This window comes from Hyla sarda, chromosome 6 (genome assembly GCF_029499605.1).
Source record: "Hyla sarda isolate aHylSar1 chromosome 6, aHylSar1.hap1, whole genome shotgun sequence".
NCBI classification, from domain to species: domain Eukaryota; kingdom Metazoa; phylum Chordata; class Amphibia; order Anura; family Hylidae; genus Hyla; species Hyla sarda.
This window is the reverse complement of record NC_079194.1, coordinates 272404352-272426306: the sequence shown is the minus strand read 5'-3', so window position 1 is coordinate 272426306 and position 21955 is coordinate 272404352. Positions and strand designations below refer to the sequence as shown.

Here is a 21955-nt window from a genome sequence, read left to right as displayed (position 1 = left end):
TTTTGTAGTTTGAGTAGTTTGAGTTTGACAGGTGATAATTTCTTCCTCATCATTTTTTAAAGGGCCAACACTTTCATTTTTGACCTTTTTGCTATTTATATAGTTAAAGAACATTTTGGGGTTAGTTTTACTCTCTTTGGCAATGAGTCTTTCTGTCTCTATTTTTGCGGCTTTTATTAGTTTTTTGCATATTTTAATTTTTTTGTTAATGCTTCTTCACTGCTGTCCTGTTTTAGTAATTTAACCCCTTAAGGACAATGGACGTACTCCTACGCCCCCGTTTCCGAGTCCTTAAGGACCGAGGACGTAGGAGTACGTCCTGTCCTTTCCCGGCCCCCCGCCGCTAGCCAGAGGGGAGCCGGTGCCCGATGCCTGCTGAAATCGTTCAGCAGGCATCGCGGCATATCGCCCAAGGGGGTCATTATGTCCCCCCATGTCGGCGATGGCCGCAGATCTGCGGCGATTCCGGGTCAATCGGGTCCCCAGTGACCCGGTGACCCGGAATTACTGGCTGATCGGGGCCGTCAGAGACGGCCCCGAACAGCCAGAGCCTGCAGGGGTGAGGTGGCACTGGTGCTACCTCACGATCGCCCTGATTCGTCGGCCGGATTACCGGCCGACCAATCAGGGCGCCTGCTGCGGGTGTCACTTCCGCTCCTCTCCTCTTCCGGAGGACGTGAGCGGGTGCGGGACGTGCACCCCTGGTGCTGGGGACCCCGATCCCCGGCGTTAATGTTGGGATCGGGGCCCCAGGAGCGACGACGGCGGAAGCGGCGGGACTGACCTGTGCGGCGATCAAGCAGCAGCAGGAGGTGAGTGACAGCCTCCTGCTGTTGCTTAGCAACAGCTCCCAGCATGCAAAAAGGGCATGCTGGGAGCTGTAGTTATGCAACAGGAGGAAGCAGACCACCACAACTCCCAGCATGCACTTATGGGCATGCTGGGACTTATGGTTTTGCAACAGCTGGAGGCACATTCTTTCTATGGAAAAGTGTACCTTCAGCTGTTGTGTAACTACAACTCCCAGCTTGCACAAACAGCTTAAGTGCATGCTAAGAGTTGTAGTGGTGCATCTGCTGGTTGCATAACTACAACTCCCAGCATGCCCGTTGGCTGTCGGTGACTGCTGAGAGTTGTAGTTTTGCAACAGCTGAAGGCACACTGAGTTAAGTAGCAAACCAGTGTGTCTCCAGCTGTTGCATAGCTACAATCCCCAGCATCCCCAGCCAAAGTAGTATGCCTCCCGCTGTTGCATAACTACAACACCCAGCATGCCCTTCCGCTGTCCGTACATGCTGGGGGTTGTAGCTTTTGCAACAGCTGAAGGCACACTGGTTGCAAAACACTGAGTTTGTTGCCAAACTCAGTGTTTCACAACCTGTGTGTCTCCAGCTGTTGCAAAACTACAACTCCCAGCATGCACTGATAGACCGTACATGCTGGGAGTTGTAGTTTTGCAACAGCTGGATGTTCCCCCCCCCCAATGTGAATGTACAGGGTACACTCACATGGGCGGAGGATTACAGTAAGTATCCGGCTGCAAGTTTGAGCTGCAGCAAATTTTCTGCTGCAGCTCAAGCTGCCAGCGAGAAACTACTGTGAACCCCCCGCCCGTGCGACTGTACCCTAAAAACACTACACTACACTAACACAAAATAAAATAAAAAGTAAAAAACACTACATATAGACATACCCCTACATAGCCCCCCTCCCCTCCCCAATAAAAATGAAAAACGACTGGTACGCCACTGTTTCCAAAACGGAGCCTCCAGCTGTTGCAAAACAACTACTCCCAGTATTACCAGACAGCCACTGACTGTCCAGGCATGCTGGGACTTTTACAACAGCTGGAGGCACCCTATTTGGTAATCACTGGCGTAGAATACCCCTATGTCCACCCCTATGCAAGTCCCTAATTCAGGCCTCAAATGCGCATGGCGCTCTCACTTTGGAGCCCTGTCGTATTTCAAGGCAACAGTTTAGGGTCACATATGGGGTATCGCCGTACTCGGGAGAAATTGTGTTACAAATTATGGGGGGTATTTTCTGCTATTACCCTTTTTAAAAATCTAAAATTTTTGGGAAACCAACATTTTAGGTAAAATTTATTTTATTTTTTTTACATATGCAAAAGTTGTGAATCACCTGTGGGGTATTAAGGTTCACATTACCCCTTGTTATGTTCCCCGAGGGGTCTAGTTTCCAAAATGGTATGCCATGTGTTTTTTTTTTTTTGCTGTTCTGGCACCATAGGGGCTTCCTAAATGCGGCATGCCCCCAGAGCAAAATTTGCTTTCAAAAAGCCAAATGTGACTCCTTCTCTTCTGAGACCTGTAGTGGGCCAGCAGAGCACTTATCACCCCCATATGGGGTGTTTTCTGAATCGGGAGAAATTGGGCTTCACATTTTGGGGGGTATTTTCTGCTATTACCCTTTTTAAAAATGTAAAAATTTTGGGAAACCAAGCATTTTAGGTAAAAAAAATATTTTTTTTTAACATATGCAAAAGTCGTGAAACACCTGTAGGGTATTAAGGTTCACTTTACCCCTTTTTACGTTCCCGGAGGGGTCTGGTTTCCAAAATGGTATGCCATGTGGTTTTTTTTTTTGTGCTTCTGGCACCATAGGGGCTTCCTAAATGCGGCATGCCCCCAGAGCAAAATTTGCTTTCAAAAAGCCAAATGTGACTCCTTCTCTTCTGAGACCTGTAGTGCGCCAGCAGAGCACTTTTCACCCCCATATGGGGTGTTTTCTGAATCGGGAGAAATTGCGCTTCAAATTTTGGGGGGTATTTTCTGCTATTATCCTTTTTAAAAATGTAACATTTTTGGCAAACCAAGCATTTTAGGTAAAACATTTTTTTTACATATGCAAAAGTCGTGAATCACCTGTGGGGTATTAAGGTTCACTTTACCCCTTGTTACGTTCCCTGAGGGGTCTAGTTTCCAAAATGGTATGCCATGTGGTTTTTTTTTTGCTGGTCTGGCACCATAGGGGCTTCCTAAAGGTGACATGCCCCCCAAAAACCATTTGACGCTCCTTCCCTTCTGAGCCCTCTACTGCGCCCGCCGAACAATTAACATAGACATATGAGGTATGTGCTTACTCGAGAGAAATTGGGTTTCGAATACAAGTAAAAATTTTCTTCTTTTTACCCCTTGCAAAAATTCAAAAATTGGGTCTACAAGAACATGCGAGTGTAAAAAATGAAGATTGTGAATTTTCTCCTTCACTTTGCTGCTATTCCTGTGAAACACCTAAAGGGTAAATACACTTATTGAATGTCATTTTGAATACTTTGGGGGTTGTAGTTTTTATAATGGGGTCATTTATGGGGTATTTCTAATATGAAGACCCTTCAAATCCACTTCAAACCTGAACTGGTCCATGAAAAATAGCGAGTTTGAAAATTTTGTGAAAAATTTCCAAATTGCTGCTGAACTTTGAAGCCCTCTGGTGTCTTCCAAAAGTAAAAACTCATAAATTTTATGATGCAAACATAAAGTAGACATATTGTATATGTGAACCCAAAAATGTTTTATTTTGAATATCCATTTTCCTTACAAGCAGAGAGCTTCAAATTAGAAAAATGCAAAATTTTCATTTTTTTCATCAAATTTGGGGATTTTTCACCAAGAAAGGATGCAAGTTACCATAAAATTTTACCACTAAGTTAAAGTAGAATATGTCATGAAAAAACAATCTCGGAATCAGAATGATAACTAAAAGCATTCCAGAGTTATTAATGTTTAAAGTGACAGTGGTCAGAATTGCAAAAAACGCTCTGGTCCTTAAGGTGTAAAATGGCCTGGTCCTTAAGGGGTTAAATGCTTTATTTTTGTCATTTATTGCCCCCTTAACATTTTTATTCATCCATATACATGTCCTTTGGGCATACCACGAAATACCTGAGGTGCATGTCCACATGGGATAAAGAGTGCCTGTAGCCACTTCTCACAAAACAGAAATATACTTTCTGTAGCAAATTCCTCCAAAACACGACGGGGTTAGATAGGCTTTGGAAACACTCTGGGAGAATGTGTTTATTCACCCATAATGCAACGCATTTCACAGATAAACTGCTTTATCAGGCATGTTCAGGTGAGCTAGACAATACATATATATATATATATATATATATATATATATATATATATATATATATTTATATATATATATATATATATATATATATATATATATAAAAACTAGCATTAACCCTTCAAGAACACATAAAGGAACATGCTCATAAAAAGTATGGATTGGTATCACTGGGAAGTAAACCCACGACTTGCTGCATGATGATATGATTACCAATACAATGAAACCTTAAAGTTGATGACTATGGACAAGTTGTGCCACATACCATTTTGTACCATATACATTCAACTGGTCACAGCAGGAAAAATTAACAGCTTTAAAACAGGATTAGATACATTCCTGGAACAAAATAACATTAATGCTTATGAAGAAATATAAAATCCCATCCCTTCCCTAATATCGCGCCACACCCCTACCCTTCAATTCCCTGGTTGAACTTGATGGACATATGTCTTTTTTCAACTGTACTTACTATGTAAATATATAACTTCAAACATTAACCCTTCAGAAGTTAAAAATTGATTACTTTTACTGGGGATTGAAATCCCAACACCATTCACCTAGAACACCCTGTGTGTACAGCAGACATGATGACATACACTGTAGAACCTTGGAATTGATGATTACAGACAGGAAAGGCACGCCACAACCTTAATATTTAAAGGGGTATTCCACTGGAAAACGTTTTTTTTTTAAATCAACTGAAAGTCAAACAGATTTGTAAATTACTTCTTTTAATTTAAAAATCTTAATCCTTCCAGTATTTATCAGCTGCTATATGTTCCACAGGAAATTCTTTTCTTTTTGAATTTCCTTTCGGTCTGACCACAGTGCTCTCTGTTGACACCTATGGGGACACATTTGCTATGGGGATTTGCTCCTACTCTGGACAGTTCCTTAAATGGACAGAGGTGTCAGCAGAGAGCACTGTGGTCAGACAAAAAGGAAATTCAAAAAGAAAAGAACTTATGGAACATATAGCAGCTGATAAGTACTGGAAGGTTTAAATTTCTTAAATTGAAGTAATTTACAAATCTGTTTAACTTTCTGGCACCAGTGAATAAAAAAAAATGTTTTCCAGTACCCCTTTAACCCTGAAAGTTTGAATTGAGTTAGTTTCATTGGGAATTGAGCCTAGGAATATCTGCATGTAAAGCAGATGTGATGACCACTGCAGTATGAAAACTTGGTTGACAGCCATGAGCAAGAAAGCCATGTCACCAGTTTTGGTATGCCATAGTCATTATGCACTGGGGCTTACCTGACCTGTTTGTAACAGCATTTAGTGATATTCTTTACAGCAAGACAATTAAACCCTTAACCCCTTAACCCCTTAATGACGCAGGGTATTTTCCGTTTTTGCATTTTCATTTTTTCCTCATCACCTTCTAAAAAACATAACGCTTTCAATTTTGCACCTAAAAATCCATATGATGGCTTATTTTTTGCGCAACCAATTCTACTTTGCATTGATATTAGTCATTTTACCAAAAAATCCATGGCGAAACAGAAAAAAAAGTCATTGTGCAACATAATTGAAGAAAAAATTTCCTTTTGTAAATTTTGGGGGCTTCCGTTTCTACGCAGTGCATTTTTTGGTCAAAATTACACCTTATCTTTATTCTGTAGGTCCATACGGTTAAAATGATTCAATACGGTTTGATTTTGTCGCACTTCTGAAAAATATCATAACTACATGCAGGAAAATGTATGCTTTTAAAATTGTCATCTTATGACCCCTGTACCTTTTTTTTTTTCTGCGTACGGGCCGGTATAAGGGCTAAGTTTTTTGCATCGTGTTCTGAAGTTTTTTCCGGTACCATTTTTTTGTTGATCAGACTTTTTGATCGCTTTTTATTCATTTTTTTATGATATAAAAAGTGACCAAAAATACACTATTATGGACTTTGGAATTTTTTTGCGCGCACGCCATTGACTGTGCAATTTAATTAATTATATATTTTTATAGGTCGGACATTTTCACATGCGGCGATACCACATATGTTTATTTTTATTTACACAGTTTTATTTTTTTATGGCAAAAGGGGGGTGATTAAAACTTTTAATAGGGAAGGGGTTAAACGACCTTTGTTAACTTTTTTTTCACTTTTTTTTTTGCAGTGTTATAGCTCCCATAGGGACCTATAACACTGCACACACTGATCTCCTATGCTGATCCCTGCAAATCCGTAGCTTTGCACGGATCAGTCAAATAGGGGCTTGATTGCTCAAGCCTGTAGCTAAGGCTTGGAGCAATCAATCGACGATCGGACGCCGCGGAGAGAGGTAAGGAGACCTCTGCCTCCGTTCCAGCTGACTGAGTTGCCGGGAACCGTTTACTTTCATTTTCAGACATGGCGGTCAAATTTGATTGCCGCGTCTGACGGGTTAACAGCGCGCGGCACAATGATCGATGCCGGGCGCTGTTAGCCCAGGGTCCGATGGTTAGCAGCCGGGACCGACCCGGTGTGATGCGGGGTCACGGCGTGATCCGTTTTTAACACCTGAACCGGGCTTAGGGCGTACAGGTACTACCTAAGTCCCTAAGAGGTTAAACTCAGGACCTTCTGCGTGTAAAGCAGACGTGATAACCACTACACTATAAAACATTGCCAGTCAAAGGATTTGGCAATTACATTGAACAAGAAGGTCATGACGTAAGACTTAGTTGGCAACATACAACAAAATCTAATCATAAACTCTTCAAAACAATTTTGTATAAACAAGTATGGTTTCACTGGGGATTGAACCCAGGATCTTCTGCGCATAAAGCAAACGTGCCAGACACAGAAATTAGCGACAGATATGAACAAGTAGGTTATGCAGTTCGACTTAGTATACCATATACAACAAATATGTAATCATAAACTCTTAAAAATAGTTTTGTATAGATAAGTTTGGTGTCACTGGGGATTGAACCTAGACCCTTCTGTGTGCATAACAGACCTGATAACCACTACACTACGAAACCGTGCCAGATGTAGAACTTAGCGATAACTATGAACAAGTAGGTTATGTAGTGAGACTAAGTATGCCATCTGCAACAAAATGTAATCATAAACTCTTCAAAAGAATTTTGTGTAAACGAGTTTGGTTTCACTGGAGATTGAACCCAGGACCTTGAGCCCCGAAACATGTTTTTGCCTTGTCTATATGTAATTTGGTATCAATCCTATTGATGTTTTGCTATTACTTATGAGTCTTATCTGCTCCTTAGAAACAAATGAATCAAGTGCACCATTATTTCCATTATACTTTTCAGACAATTGACGGGTTCCTGCCTAGGATACCAGGTACAGCACTGACAGGATGCAGTTCTGCTCACTGAACTACCCCTAAAGGGGTGATATGCATGAACCCAAGGGGGAAACCAGGTGAGAGTCCACTGCTTATTTCTTTTAAGTGTCTGACTTTCATCCACAGAGTTACACGAGGTGCCTTTTTGTCTTCTCCTTTTATTGACTTCTGAGTGTAAAGCAGACATGATAACCACTATACTATAAAACCTTGACTGTGGCAGAACTTGACAATATACCTTGAAATTCAATCGATGATCCAGCGAAAAGTAAAAGACTGGTTTCACAAAAGGGAGAACACAACAAAATCAATGTATAAAGCAGACCTTATGAGAATAACGCTATGAAAACTTGGATTTTTTTAAATTGTAGACAATTGTAGACATATCATGACACAAGCCTTTGTATTCCCTATTTAATAAGATCTAAGCCTTGACTCTTTAAAAGCTTAGAATGGGTTGGTTTCACTGGGGATTGAACCTAGGACCTTCTGCGAGTAAAGCAGACATGATAACCACTACACTATGAAACCATGCCAGACACAGACATTAGCGATAACTATGAACAAGTAGGTTATGCAGTTCGACTTAGTATGCCATATACAACAAAATGTAATCATAAACTCTTAGAAAGAATTTTGTGTAAACGAGCTTGGTTTCACTGGGGATTGAAACCAAGACATTCTGCATGTAAAGCACACGTCATAACCACTACACTATGAAACCGTGCCAGACACAGACATTAGCGATAACTATGAACAAGTAGGTTATGCAGTTCGACTTAGTATGCCATATACAACAAAATGTAATCATAAACTCTTAAAAATAATTTTGTGTAAACAAGTTTGATTTCACTGGAGATTGAACCCAGGACCTTGAGCCCCGAAACGCGTTTTTGCCTTTTCTATATATAATTTGGTATCAATCCTATTGATGATTTGCTAATACTTATGAGTCTTGTCTGCTCCTTAGAAACAAATGCACCATTATTTCCTTTATACTTTTCAGACGATTGACGGGTTCCTGCCTAGGATAACAGGTACAGCACTGACAGGATGCAGTTCTGCTCCCTGAACTACCGCTAAAGGGGTGATATGCATGAACCCAAGGGGGAAACCAGGTGAGAGTCCACTGCTTATTCCTTTTCAGTGTCTGACTTTCATCCACAGAGTTACACGAGGCGCTTTTTTTTTTTAATTGAAGACAATAATATCATGACACAAGCCTTTGTATTCCCTATTTAATAAGATCTAAGCCTTGACTCTTTAAAAGCTTAAAATGGGTTGGTTTCACTGGGGACTGAACCCAGGACTTTCTGCGTGTAAAGCAGACGTGATAACCACTACACTATGAAACCACGACAGACGCAGTCATTAGCGATAACTATGAGCAAGTAGGTTATGCAGTTCGACTTAGTAAGCCATATACAACAAAATGTAATCATAAACTCTTAAAAATAATTTTGTATCAACCAGTTTGGTTTCACTGGGGATTGAACACAGACATTCTCCATGTAAAGCAGACATGATAACCACTACACTATAAAACCATTAAAATCATAGAAATTAGCGATAACCATGAGCAAGTTGGTTATGCGGTTCGACTTAGTATGCCATATACAACAAAATGTAACCATAAACTCTTAAAAATAATTTTGTATAAACCAGTTTGGTTTCACTGGGGAATGAACCCAGGACATTCTCCATGTAAAGCAGACATCATAACCACTACACTATGAAACCGTGCCAGATACAAAAATTAGTGATAAATATGAACAAGCAGGTTATGCAGTTCGACTTAGTATGCCATATACAACAAAATGTAATCATAAACTCTTAAAAATCATTTTGTTTAACGAGTTTAGTTTCACTGGGGATTGAACCCAGAACCTTCTGCGTGTAAAGCAGACGTGATAACCACTACACTATGAAACCGTGACAGCCGCTGAAATTAGCGATAACTATGAACAAGTAGGTTATACAGTTCGACTTAGTTTGCCAAATACAACAAAATGTACTTATAAAAAGAATTTTGTATAAAAGAGGTTGGTTTCACTGGGGATTGAATCCAGGACCTTCTGCGTGTAAAGCAGACGTGATATCCACTACACTATGCAACCGTGACAGACACAGAAATTGGCAATAACCATGAGCAAGTAGGTTATGAAAATCGACTTAGTTTGCCATATTTAACAAAATGTAATCATAAACTCTTAAAAAGAATTTTGTATAAACGAGTTTGGTTTCACTGGGGATTGAAACCAGGACATTCTGCATGTAAAGCAGACATAATAACCACTACACTATGAAACCGTGCCAGACACAGACTTTAGCGATAACTATGAGCAAGTAGGTTATGCAGTTTGACTTAGTAAGCCATATACAACAAAATGTAATCATAAATTCTTAAAAATTATTTTGTATAAATGAGTTTGGTTTCACTGGGGATTGAACCGAGGCCCTTCTGCATGTAAAGCAGGCGTGATAACCACTACACTATGAAAGCACACCAGACACAAAAACAAGCGAGAACTATGAACAAGTAGGTTATGCAGTTCGACTTAGTATGCCATATACAACAAAATGTAATAATAAACTCTTAAAAAGAATTTTGTGTAAACGAGTTTGGTTTCACTGGAGATTGAACCCAGGACCTTGAGCTCCGAAACGTGTTTTGGCCTCTTCTATATATAATTTGGTATCAATCCTATTGATGATTTGCTATTACTTATGAGTCTTGTCTGCTCCTTAGAAACAAATGAATCAAGTGCACCATTATTTCCTTTATACTTTTCAGACAATTGACGGGTTCCTGCCTAGGATAACAGGTACAGCACTGACAGGATGCAGTTCTGCTCCCTGAACTACCCCTAAAGTGGTGATATGCATGAACCCTAGGGGGAAACCAGGTGAGAGTCCGAGTGCCTTTTCTAGATATAATTTTGTGCCTAAAGCGGTGATATGCATGAACCCAAGGGGGAAACCAGGTGAGAGTCCACTGCTTATTTCTGACTTTCATCCACAGAGTTACACGAGGCGCTGTTATCCTGCCTTTTTGTCTTCTCCTTTTATTGATTTCTGAGTGTAAAGTAGACATGATAACCACTATACTATGAAACCTTGACTGTGGCAGAACTTGACAATATACATTGAAATTCAATCGATGATCCAGCAAAAAGTAAAAAATAGACTGGTTTCACAAAAGGGAGAACACAACAAAATCAATGTGTAAATCAGACCTTACGACCATAACGTTATGAAAACTTGGATTTTTTTAATTGTAGACAATAATATCATGACACAATCCTTTGTATTCCCTATTTAATAAGATCTAAGCCTTGACTCTTCAAAAGCTTAGAATGGGTTGAATTAGCGATAACTATGAGCAAGTAGGTTATGCAGTTTGACTCAGTATGCCATATACAACAAAATGTTATCATAAACTCTTAAAAATAATTTTGTATAAACCAGTTTGGTTTCACTGGGGAACAAACCCAGGACATTCTGCATGTAGAACAGACGTGATAACCACTACATTATGAAACCGTGACAGACACAGCAATTAGCGATAACTATGAGCAAGTAGGTTATGCAGTTCGACTTAGTATGCCATATACAACAAAATGTAATCATAAAAAGAATTTTGTGATAATGAGGTTGGTTTCACTGGGGATTGAACCCAGGTCCTTCTGCATGTAACGCAGACGTGATAACCACTACACTATGAAACCGCGACAGACATAGCAAGTAGCGATAACTATGAGCAAGTAGGTTATGCAGTTCGACTTAGTATGCCATATACAACAAAATGTAATCATAAACTAAGTTGAACTGCATAACCTACTTGTTCATAGTTATCACTAAGTTTTGTATCTGTCGTGGTTTCATAGTGTAGTGGTTATCACATCTGCTTTACACGCAGAAGGTCCTGGGTTCAATCCCCAGTGAAACCAACCTTGTTAATACAAAATATTTTTTAACCCCTTCCCGACCTATGACATACCTGTACGTCATGGGTGGCAAGGTGTTCCCGACCCATGACATACAGGTACGTCATGAACATTACTGCCGCTACTCGCGGCATCCCGCAGCGCCCGGAAAGATGGTGGCTATCACTGATAGCCAGCCATCTTACCGTGCGACCACGGGGGGTTTCGTCCCCCACCCCCCCCAGCGATCGCTGCTATCAGCTGGTCAAATCTGACTAGCTGATAGCAGCGTTTCGCTATCAGAATACTTAGCAGCGCGGTGTGTGAGTCCGGATCACGGGGATCGGGACACACACCGCTCTGCTAAGTGTCCCTGACCCGTCCCCCGGCATCACTTACCCGTCCGAGCGGTGTCCCGAGCGGTCCCGGCGGTCCCGGCGTCCTCCATGCGGTCCCGGCGGCGCTGCGTCCCGGAGGTGAGTTTCCGGCAGCAGTGCGGCATCTTCATTGGCAGCAGTGAGATCAACGTAAAGCGATCTCACTGCTGCCTCTGAGAGTTTCAAAACTGCAACTCCCAGCATGCCCAGACAGCCTTTGGCTTTCTGGGCATGCTGGGAGTTGTAGTTTTGCAACATCTGGAGGCCCACAGTTTGGAGACCACTGTATAATGGTCTCCAATCTGTGCTCTTCCAGATGTTGCAAAACTACAACTCCCAGCATGCTCAGTCTGTCCAGGCATGCTGGGAGTTGTAGTTCTCTAACATCTGGAAGAGCACAGATTGGAGACCATTATATAGTGGTCTCCAAACTGTGGACCTCCAGATGTTGCAAAACTACAACTCCCAGCATGCCCAGACTGCCCAAGCATGCTGGAAGTTGTAGTTCGGCAACATCTGATCCTTCAGATATTGCCGAACTACAACTTCCAGCATGCCTGGGTTTTGCAACAACTGGAGGCACACTAGTTGGGAAACATTGTCCGTTTCCTACCTCAGTGCCTCCAGCTGTTGCAATTGTTGCAAAACTATAACTCCCAGCATGCACTGACAGACCATGCATGCTGGGAGTTGTAGTTTTGCAACAGCTGGAGGCACACTGGTTTGGAAACACTAAGTTTGGTTGCAAAACACTTGAAAGTTTATTACTTAACTTAGTGTTTCCAAACCAGTGTTCCTCCAGCTGTTGCAAAACTACAACTCCCAGCATGCACGGACAGCCAAAGGGCATGCTCAGAGTTTGCAACAGCTGGATGTTTGCCCCCTCCCCCCAATGTGAATGTACAGGGTACACTCACATGGGCGGAGGTTTACAGTGAGTGCTGCAAGTTTGAGATGGAGCAAATTTTGCGCTGCAGCTCAAACTTCCAGCGGCAAACTTGCTGTGAACCTCTGCCCATGTGACTGTACCCTAAAAACACTACATACACTAACACTAACCTAAAATAAAAAGTAAAAAACACTACATATACACATATCCCTACACAGCCCCCCTCCCCCCCAAAAATGAAAAACGTCTGGTACGCTACTGTTTCCAAAACGGAGCCTCCAGCTCCAGCAAAATAATAACTCCCAGTATTGCCGGACAGCCATTGACTGTCCAGGCATGCTGGGAGTTTTGCAACAGCTGGAGGCACCCTGTTTGGGAATCATTGGCATAGAATACCCCTATGTCCACCCCTATGCAAATCCCTAATTCAGGCCTCAAATGCGCATGGCGCTCTCTCACTTTGGAGCCCTGTCGTATTTCAGGGCAACAGTTTTGGGACACATATGGGGTATCGCCGTACTCGGGAGAAATTGCCTTACAAATTTTGGGGGGCTTTTTCTTCTTTAACCCCTTATGAAAAGGTGAAGTTGGGGTCTACACCAGCATGTTAGTGTAAAAAAATAAATTTTTTACACTGACATGCTGGTGTTGCCCTATACTTTTCATTTTCACAAGAGGTAAAAGGGAAAAAAGACCCCCAAAATTTGTAACGCAATTTCTCCCGACTACGGAGATGCCCCATATGTGGGCACAAAGTGCTCTGGGGGCGCACAACAAGGCCCAGAAGGGAGAGTGCACCATGTACATTTGAGGTGATTTGCACAGGGGTGGCTGATTGTTACAGCAGTTCTGACAAACGCAAAACAATAAATATCCATATGTGACCCCATTTTGGAAACTACACCCCTCACGGAATGTAATAAGGGGTGCAGTGAGCATTTACACCCCACTGGTGTATGACAGATTTTTGGAACAGTGGTCTGTGAAAATGAAAAATAAAATTTTTAATTTGCACAGTCCACTGTTTCAAATATCTGTCAAACGCCAGTGGGGTGTAAATGCTCACTGCACCCCTTATTAAATTCCATGAGGGGTATAGTTTCCAAAATGGGGTCACATGTGGGGGGGTCCACTGTTCTGGCACCATAGGGGCTTCCTAAATGGGACATGCCCCCCAAAAACTCTTTCAGAAAAACTCACTCTCCAAAATCCCATTGTCGCTCCTTCCCTTCTGAGCCCTCTACTGCGCCCGCCGAACACTTTATATACGCATATGAGGTATTTCCTTACTCGAGAGAAATTGGGTTACAAATTTTAGGGTGATTTCTCTCCTTTTACCCCTTGTAAAAATTCAAAAATTGGGTCTACAAGAAAATGCGAGTGTAAAAAATGAAGATTTAGAATTTTCTCCTTCACTTTGCTGCTATTCCTGTGAAACACCTAAAGGGTTAAAACACTTACTGAATTTCATTTTGAATACTTTGGGGGGTGCAGTTTTTATAATGGGGTCATTTATGGGGTATTTCTAATATGAAGACCCTTAAAATCCACTTCCAACCTGAACTGGGCCCTGAAAAATTACGATTTTGAAAATCTTGAGAAAAATTGGAAAATTGCTGCGGAACTTTGAAGCCCTCTGCTGTCTTCTAAAAGTAAAAACTTGTCAATTTTTTTATGCAAACACAAAGTAGACATATTGTATATGTGAATCAATATGTAATTTATTTGGAATATCCATTTTCCTTTCAAGCAGAGACTTTCAAAGTTAGAAAAATGCTAAATTTTCCAAATTTTCATGACATTTTTAGATTTTTTACCAAGAAAGGATGCAAATATCAGTGAAATTTTACCAAAAACATAAAGTAAAATATGTCACGAAAAAACAATCTCGGAATCAGAATGATAAGTAAAAGCATTCCAGAGTTATTAATGTTTAAAGTGACAGTGGTCAGATTTTCAAAAAATGCCCAGGTCATGAAGGTGAAAATGGGCTGGGTCATGAAGGGGTTAAGAGTTTATGATTACATTTTGTTGTCTGAGGCATACTAAGTCGAACTGCATAACCTACTTGTTCATAGTTATCACTAATTTCTGTGTCTGTCACGGTTTCATAGTGTAGTGGTTATCACGTCTACTTTAAAAACTTTATACTTTTTAGACGATTGATGGGTTCCTGCCTAGGATAACAGGTACAGCACTGACAGGATGCAGTTCTGCTCCCTGAACTACCCCTAAAGGGGTGACATGCATGAACCCAAGGGGGAAACCAGGTGAGAGTCCACTGCTTATTGCTTTTAAGTGTCTGACTTTCATCCACAGAGTTACACGAGGCGCTGTCATCCTGACATTTTGTGCCTAAAGGGATGATATGCATGAACCCAAGGGGGAAACCAGGTGAGAGTCCACTGCTTATTGCTTTTAAGTGTCTGACTTTCAACCACAGAGTTACACGAGGCGCTGTTATCCTGCCTTTTTGTCTTCTCCTTTTATTGACTTCTGAGTGTAAAGCAGACATGATAACCACTATACTATGAAACCTTGACTGTGGCAGAACTTGACAATATACATTGAAATTCAATCGATGATCCAGCGAAAAGTAAAAAAATAGACTGGTTTCACAAAAGGGAGAACACAACGAAATCAATGTGTAAAGCAGACCTTATGACCATAACGCTATGAAAACTTGGATTTATTTTTTTTATTGTAGACAATAATATCATGACACAAGCCTTTGTATTCCCTATTTAATAAGATCTAAGCCTTGACTCTCTAAAAGCTTAAAATGGGTTGGTTTCACTGGGGATTGAACCCAGGACCTTCTGCATGTAAAGCAGACGTGATAGCCACTACACTATGAAACCGCGCCAGACATAAAAGTCAGCGATAACTATGAACAAGTAGGTTATGCAGTTCTACTAAGTATGCCATATACAACAAAATGTAATCATAAAAAGAATTTTGAATTAACGAGGTTGGTTTTACTGGGGATTGAACCCAGGACCTTCTGCGTGTAAAGCAGACGTGATAACCACTACACTATGAAACCGTGACAGACACAGAAATTTGCGAAAATCATGAGCAAGTAGGTTATGCAATTCGACTTAGTATGCCATATACAACAAAATGTAATCATAAACTCTTAAAAAGAATTTTGTATAAACGAGTTTGGTTTCACTGGGGATTGAACCCAGGACCTTGAGCTCCGAAACATGTTTTTGCCTCTTCTATATATAATTTGGTATCAATCCTATTGATGATTTGCTATTACTTATGAGTCTTGTCTGCTCCTTAGAAACAAATGAATCAAGTGCACCATTATTTCCGTTATACTTTTCAGACAATTGACGGGTTCCTGCCTAGGATAACAGGTACAGCACTGACAGGATGCAGTTCTGCTCCCTAAGCTACCCCTAAATATGGGGTGATATGCATGAAACCAACCGGGAAACCAGGTTAGAGTCCGAGTGCTTTTTCTAGATATAGTTTTGTGCCTAAAGGGGTGATATGCATGAACCCAAGGGGGAAACCAGGTTAGAGTCCACTGCTTATTTCTGACTTTCATCCAGAGAGTTACACGAGGCGCTGTTATCCTGCCTTTTTGTCTTCTCCTTTTATTGACTTCTGAGTGTAAAGTAGACATGAAAACCACTATACTATGAAACCTTGACTGTGGCAGAACTTGACAATATACATTGAAATTCAATCGATGATCCAGCAAAAAGTAAAAAATAGACTGGTTTCACAAAAGGGAGAACACAACGAAATCAATGTGTAAAGCAGACCTTATGACCATAACGTTATGAAAACTTGGATTTTTTTTAATTGTAGACAATAATATCATGACAAAATCCTTTGTATTCCCTATTTAATAAGATCTAAGCCTTGACTCTTTAAAAGCTTAGAATGGATTGAATTAGCGATAACTATGAGCAAGTAGGTTATGCAGTTCGACTCAGTATGCCATATACATCAAAATCTTATCATAAACTCTTAAAAATAATTTTGTATAAACCAGTTTGGTTTCACTGGGGAACGAACCCAGGACATTCTGCATGTAAAACAGACGTGATAACCACTACACTATGAGCCACAACAGTCACAGCAACTAGCGATAACTATGAGCAAGTAGGTTATGCAGTTCGACTTAGTATGCCATATACAACAAAATGTAATCATAAACTAAGTTGAACTGCATAACCTACTTGTTGATAGTTATCACCAATTCCTTATCTGTCGTGGTTTCATAGTGTAGTGGTTATCACGTCTGCTTTACACGCAGACGGTCCTGGGTTCAATCCCCAGTGAAACCATCCTCGTTAATACAAAATATTTTTTAAGAGTTTATGATTACATTTTGTTGTTTGAGGCATACTAAGTAGAACTGCATAACCTACTTGTTCATAGTTGTCACTAATTTCTGTGTCTGTCACGGTTTCATAGTGTAGTGGTTATCACGTCTGCTTTAAAAAGAATTTTGTATTAACGAGGTTGGATTCACTGGAGATTGAACCCAGGACCTTGAGCTCCGAAACGTGTTTTTGCCTTTTCTATATATAATTTGGTATCAATCCTATTGATGATTTGCTATTACTTATGAGTCTTGTCTGCTCCTTAGAAACAAATGAATCAAGTGCACCATTATTTCCTTTATACTTTTTAGACGATTGATGGGTTCCTGCCTAGGATAACAGGTACAGCACTGACAGGATGCAGTTCTGCTCCCTGAACTACCCCTAAAGGGGTGATATGCATGAACCCAAGGGGAAACCAGGTGAGAGTCCACTGCTTATTGCTTTTAAGTGTCTGACTTTCATCCACAGAGTTACACGAGGCACTGTCATCCTGACATTTTGTGCCTAAAGGGATGATATGCATGAAGCCAAGGGGGAAACCAGGTGAGAGTCCACTGCTTACTGCTTTTAAGTGTCTGACTTTCAACCACAGAGTTACACGAGGCGCTGTTATCCTGCCTTTTTGTCTTCTCCTTTTATTAGCTTCTGAGTGTAAAGCAGACATGATAACCACTATACTATGAAACCTTGACTGTGGCAGAACTTGACAATATACATTGAAATTCAATCGATGATCCAGCAAAAAGTAAAAAAATAGACTGGTTTCACAAAAGGGAGAACACAACGAAATCAATGTGTAAAGCAGACCTTATGACCATAACGCTATGAAAACTTGGATTTTCTTTTAATTGTAGACAATAATAACATGACACAAGCCGTTGTATTCCCTATTTAATAAGAGCTAAGCCTTGACTCTTTAAAAGCTTAGAATGGGTTGGTTTCACTGGGGATTGAACCCAGGACCTTCTGCGTGTAAAGCAGACGTGATAGCCACTACACTATGAAACCACGACAGAAATAGAAATTAGCGATAACTATGAACAAGCAGGTTATGCAGTTCTACTTAGTATGCCATATACAACAAAATGTAATCATAAAAAGAATTTTGTACTAACGAGGTTGGTTTCACTGGGGATTGAACCCAGGACCCTCTGCATGCAAAGCAGACATGATAACCACTACACTATGAAACCGTGACAGACACAAAATTAGCGATAACTATGAGCAAGTAGGTTATGCTGTATGACTCAGTATGCCATATACAACAAAATGTAATCATAAAAATAATTTTGTATTAACGAGGTTGGTTTCACTGGGGATTGAACCCAGGACCTTCTGCGTGTAAAGCAGACGTGATAACTACTACACTATGAAACCATGACAGACACAGAAGTTAGCGATAACCATGAGCAAGTAGGTTATGCAATTCGACTTAGTATGCCATATACAACAAAATGTAATCATAAACTCTTAAAAAGAATTTTGTATAAACGAGTTTGGTTTCACTGGGGATTGAACCCAGGACCTTGAGCTCCGAAACGTGTTTTTGCCTCTTCTATATATAATTTGGTATCAATCCTATTGATGATTTGCTATTACTTATGAGTCTTGTCTGCTCCTTAGAAACAAATGAATCAAGTGCACCATTATTTCCTTTATACTTTTCAGACAATTGACGGGTTCCTGCCTAGGATAACAGGTACAGCACTGACAGGATGCAGTTCTGCTCCCTGAACTACCCCTAAAGGGGTGATATGCATGAACCCAAGGGGGAAACCAGGTGAGAGTCCGAGTGCCTTTTCTAGATATAATTTTGTGCCTAAAGGGGTGATATGCATGAACCCAAGGGGGAAACCAGGTGAGAGTCCACTGCTTATTTTTGACTTTCATCCACAGAGTTACACGAGGCGCTGTTATCCTGCCTTTTTGTCTTCTCCTTTTATTGACTTCTGAGTGTAAAGTAGACATGATAACCACTATACTATGAAACCTTGACTGTGGCAGAACTTGACAATATACATTGAAATTCAATCGATGATCCAGCAAAAAGTAAAAAATAGACTGGTTTCACAAAAGGGAGAACACAACGAAATCAATGTGTAAAGCAGACCTTATGACCATAACGTTATGAAAACTTGGATTTTTTTTAAATTGTAAACAATAATATCATGACACAATCCTTTGTATTCCCTATTTAATAAGATTTAAGCCTTGACTCTTTAAAAGCTTAGAATGGATTTAATTAGCGATAACTATGAGCAAGTAGGTTATGCAGTTCGACTCAGTTTGCCATATACAACAAAATCTTATCATAATCTCTTAAAAATAATTTTGTACAAACCAGTTTTGTTTCACTGGGGAACGAACCCAGGACATTCTGCATGTAAAACAGACGTGATAACCACTACACTATGAAACCGCGACAGACACAACAATTAGCGATAACTATGAGCAAGTAGGTTATGCAGTTCGACTTAGTATGCCATATTCAACAAAATGTAATCATAAACTAAGTTGAACTGCATAACCTACTTGTTGATAGTTATCACCAATATCTGAATCTGTTGTGGTTTCATAGTGTAGTGGTTATCACGTCTGCTTTACACACAGAAGGTCCTGGGTTCAATCCCCAGTGAAACCAACCTCGTTAATACAAAATATTTTTTAAGAGTTTATGATTACATTTTGTTGTTTGAGGCATACTAAGTAGAACTGCATAACCTACTTGTTCATAGTTATCACTAATTTCTGTGTCTGTCACGGTTTCATAGTGTAGTGGTTATCACGTCTGCTTTAAAAATAATTTTGTATTAACGAGGTTGGATTCACTGGAGATTGAACCCAGGACCTTGAGCTCCGAAACGTGTTTTTGCCTTTTCTATATATAATTTGGTATCAATCCTATTGATGATTTGCTATTACTTATGAGTCTTGTCTGCTCCTTTGAAACAAATGAATCAAGTGCACCATTATTTCCTTTATACTTTTTAGACGATTGATGGGTTCCTGCCTAGGATAACAGGTACAGCACTGACACGATGCAGTTCTGCTCCCTGAACTACCCCTAAAGGGGTGACATGCATGAACCCAAGGGGGAAACCAGGTGAGAGTCCACTGCTTATTGCTTTTAAGAGTCTGACTTTCATCCACAGAGTTACACGAGGCGCTGTCATCCTGACATTTTGTGCCTAAAGGGATGATATGCATGAAGCCAAGGGGGAAACCAGGTGAGAGTCCACTGCTTATTGCTTTTAAGTGTCTGACTTTCAACCACAGAGTTACACGAGGCGCTCTTATCCTGCCTTTTTGTCTTCTCCTTTTATTAGCTTCTGAGTGTAAAGCAGACATGATAACCACAATACTATGAAACCTTGACTGTGGCAGAACTTGACAATATACATTGAAATTCAATCGATGATCCAGCGAAAAGTAAAAAAAATAGACTGGTTTCACAAAAGGGAGAACACAACGAAATCAATGTGTAAAGCAGACCTTATGACCATAACGCTATGAAAACTTGGATTTTTTTTTTTCTTGTAGACAATAATATCATGACACAAGCCTTTGTATTCCCTATTTAATAAGATCTAAGCCTTGACTCTTTAAAAGCAGAATGGGTTGGTTTCACTGGGGATTGAACCCAGGACCTTCTGCGTGTAAAGCAGACGTGATAGCCACTACACTATGAAACCGCGACAGACATAGAAATTAGCGATAACCATGAGCAAGTAGGTTATGCAATTCGACTTAGTATGCCATATACAACAAAATGTAATCATAAACTCTTAAAAAGAATTTTGTATAAACGAGTTTGGTTTCACTGGGGATTGAACCCAGGACCTTGAGCTCCGAAACGTGTTTTTGCCTCTTCTATATATAATTTGGTATCAATCCTATTGATGATTTGCTATTACTTATGAGTCTTGTCTGCTCCTTAGAAACAAATGAATCAAGTGCACCATTATTTCCTTTATACTTTTCAGACAATTGACGGGTTCCTGCCTAGGATAACAGGTACAGCACTGACAGGATGCAGTTCTGCTCCCTGAACTACCCCTAAAGGGGTGATATGCATGAACCCAAGGGGGAAACCAGGTGAGAGTCCGAGTGCCTTTTCTAGATATAATTTTGTGCCTAAAGGGGTGATATGCATGAACCCAAGGGGGAAACCAGGTGAGAGTCCACTGCTTATTTTTGACTTTCATCCACAGAGTTACACGAGGCGCTGTTATCCTGCCTTTTTGTCTTCTCCTTTTATTGACTTCTGAGTGTAAAGTAGACATGATAACCACTATACTATGAAACCTTGACTGTGGCAGAACTTGACAATATACATTGAAATTCAATCGATGATCCAGCAAAAAGTAAAAAATAGACTGGTTTCACAAAAGGGAGAACACAACGAAATCAATGTGTAAAGCAGACCTTATGACCATAACGTTATGAAAACTTGGATTTTTTTTAAATTGTAAACAATAATATCATGACACAATCCTTTGTATTCCCTATTTAATAAGATTTAAGCCTTGACTCTTTAAAAGCTTAGAATGGATTTAATTAGCGATAACTATGAGCAAGTAGGTTATGCAGTTCGACTCAGTTTGCCATATACAACAAAATCTTATCATAATCTCTTAAAAATAATTTTGTACAAACCAGTTTTGTTTCACTGGGGAACGAACCCAGGACATTCTGCATGTAAAACAGACGTGATAACCACTACACTATGAAACCGCGACAGACACAACAATTAGCGATAACTATGAGCAAGTAGGTTATGCAGTTCGACTTAGTATGCCATATTCAACAAAATGTAATCATAAACTAAGTTGAACTGCATAACCTACTTGTTGATAGTTATCACCAATATCTGAATCTGTTGTGGTTTCATAGTGTAGTGGTTATCACGTCTGCTTTACACACAGAAGGTCCTGGGTTCAATCCCCAGTGAAACCAACCTCGTTAATACAAAATATTTTTTAAGAGTTTATGATTACATTTTGTTGTTTGAGG

At 40.2% G+C, this 21955-nt stretch overlaps 19 non-coding genes across 19 annotated transcripts; 4 read left to right on the top strand and 15 right to left on the bottom strand.

Moving 5' to 3' along the window:
• Nucleotides 1–7856: 7856 nt before the first annotated feature.
• On the bottom strand, nucleotides 7857–7929 carry TRNAV-UAC (transfer RNA valine (anticodon UAC)). The gene has a single exon. It is a non-coding gene; the product is annotated as a tRNA-Val (tRNA).
• Nucleotides 7930–8680: 751 nt separating this feature from the next.
• Nucleotides 8681–8753, bottom strand: TRNAV-UAC (transfer RNA valine (anticodon UAC)). Its single transcript has one exon. It is a non-coding gene; the product is annotated as a tRNA-Val (tRNA).
• A 504-nt stretch (nucleotides 8754–9257) lies between these two features.
• On the bottom strand, nucleotides 9258–9330 carry TRNAV-UAC (transfer RNA valine (anticodon UAC)). Its single transcript has one exon. It is a non-coding gene; the product is annotated as a tRNA-Val (tRNA).
• A 112-nt stretch (nucleotides 9331–9442) lies between these two features.
• Nucleotides 9443–9515, bottom strand: TRNAV-UAC (transfer RNA valine (anticodon UAC)). Its single transcript has one exon. It is a non-coding gene; the product is annotated as a tRNA-Val (tRNA).
• Nucleotides 9516–9635: 120 nt separating this feature from the next.
• Nucleotides 9636–9708, bottom strand: TRNAV-UAC (transfer RNA valine (anticodon UAC)). The gene has a single exon. It is a non-coding gene; the product is annotated as a tRNA-Val (tRNA).
• A 120-nt stretch (nucleotides 9709–9828) lies between these two features.
• TRNAV-UAC (transfer RNA valine (anticodon UAC)) lies at nucleotides 9829–9901 on the bottom strand. Its single transcript has one exon. It is a non-coding gene; the product is annotated as a tRNA-Val (tRNA).
• Nucleotides 9902–11053: 1152 nt separating this feature from the next.
• On the bottom strand, nucleotides 11054–11126 carry TRNAV-UAC (transfer RNA valine (anticodon UAC)). Its single transcript has one exon. It is a non-coding gene; the product is annotated as a tRNA-Val (tRNA).
• A 149-nt stretch (nucleotides 11127–11275) lies between these two features.
• Nucleotides 11276–11348, top strand: TRNAV-UAC (transfer RNA valine (anticodon UAC)). Its single transcript has one exon. It is a non-coding gene; the product is annotated as a tRNA-Val (tRNA).
• A 4030-nt stretch (nucleotides 11349–15378) lies between these two features.
• On the bottom strand, nucleotides 15379–15451 carry TRNAV-UAC (transfer RNA valine (anticodon UAC)). The gene has a single exon. It is a non-coding gene; the product is annotated as a tRNA-Val (tRNA).
• Nucleotides 15452–15563: 112 nt separating this feature from the next.
• On the bottom strand, nucleotides 15564–15636 carry TRNAV-UAC (transfer RNA valine (anticodon UAC)). Its single transcript has one exon. It is a non-coding gene; the product is annotated as a tRNA-Val (tRNA).
• A 1191-nt stretch (nucleotides 15637–16827) lies between these two features.
• On the top strand, nucleotides 16828–16900 carry TRNAV-UAC (transfer RNA valine (anticodon UAC)). Its single transcript has one exon. It is a non-coding gene; the product is annotated as a tRNA-Val (tRNA).
• Nucleotides 16901–17877: 977 nt separating this feature from the next.
• TRNAV-UAC (transfer RNA valine (anticodon UAC)) lies at nucleotides 17878–17950 on the bottom strand. Its single transcript has one exon. It is a non-coding gene; the product is annotated as a tRNA-Val (tRNA).
• A 112-nt stretch (nucleotides 17951–18062) lies between these two features.
• TRNAA-UGC (transfer RNA alanine (anticodon UGC)) lies at nucleotides 18063–18135 on the bottom strand. The gene has a single exon. It is a non-coding gene; the product is annotated as a tRNA-Ala (tRNA).
• A 111-nt stretch (nucleotides 18136–18246) lies between these two features.
• TRNAV-UAC (transfer RNA valine (anticodon UAC)) lies at nucleotides 18247–18319 on the bottom strand. Its single transcript has one exon. It is a non-coding gene; the product is annotated as a tRNA-Val (tRNA).
• Nucleotides 18320–19288: 969 nt separating this feature from the next.
• Nucleotides 19289–19361, bottom strand: TRNAV-UAC (transfer RNA valine (anticodon UAC)). The gene has a single exon. It is a non-coding gene; the product is annotated as a tRNA-Val (tRNA).
• Nucleotides 19362–19510: 149 nt separating this feature from the next.
• TRNAV-UAC (transfer RNA valine (anticodon UAC)) lies at nucleotides 19511–19583 on the top strand. The gene has a single exon. It is a non-coding gene; the product is annotated as a tRNA-Val (tRNA).
• Nucleotides 19584–20561: 978 nt separating this feature from the next.
• Nucleotides 20562–20634, bottom strand: TRNAV-UAC (transfer RNA valine (anticodon UAC)). Its single transcript has one exon. It is a non-coding gene; the product is annotated as a tRNA-Val (tRNA).
• Nucleotides 20635–21603: 969 nt separating this feature from the next.
• Nucleotides 21604–21676, bottom strand: TRNAV-UAC (transfer RNA valine (anticodon UAC)). The gene has a single exon. It is a non-coding gene; the product is annotated as a tRNA-Val (tRNA).
• Nucleotides 21677–21825: 149 nt separating this feature from the next.
• Nucleotides 21826–21898, top strand: TRNAV-UAC (transfer RNA valine (anticodon UAC)). The gene has a single exon. It is a non-coding gene; the product is annotated as a tRNA-Val (tRNA).
• Nucleotides 21899–21955: the final 57 nt, after the last annotated feature.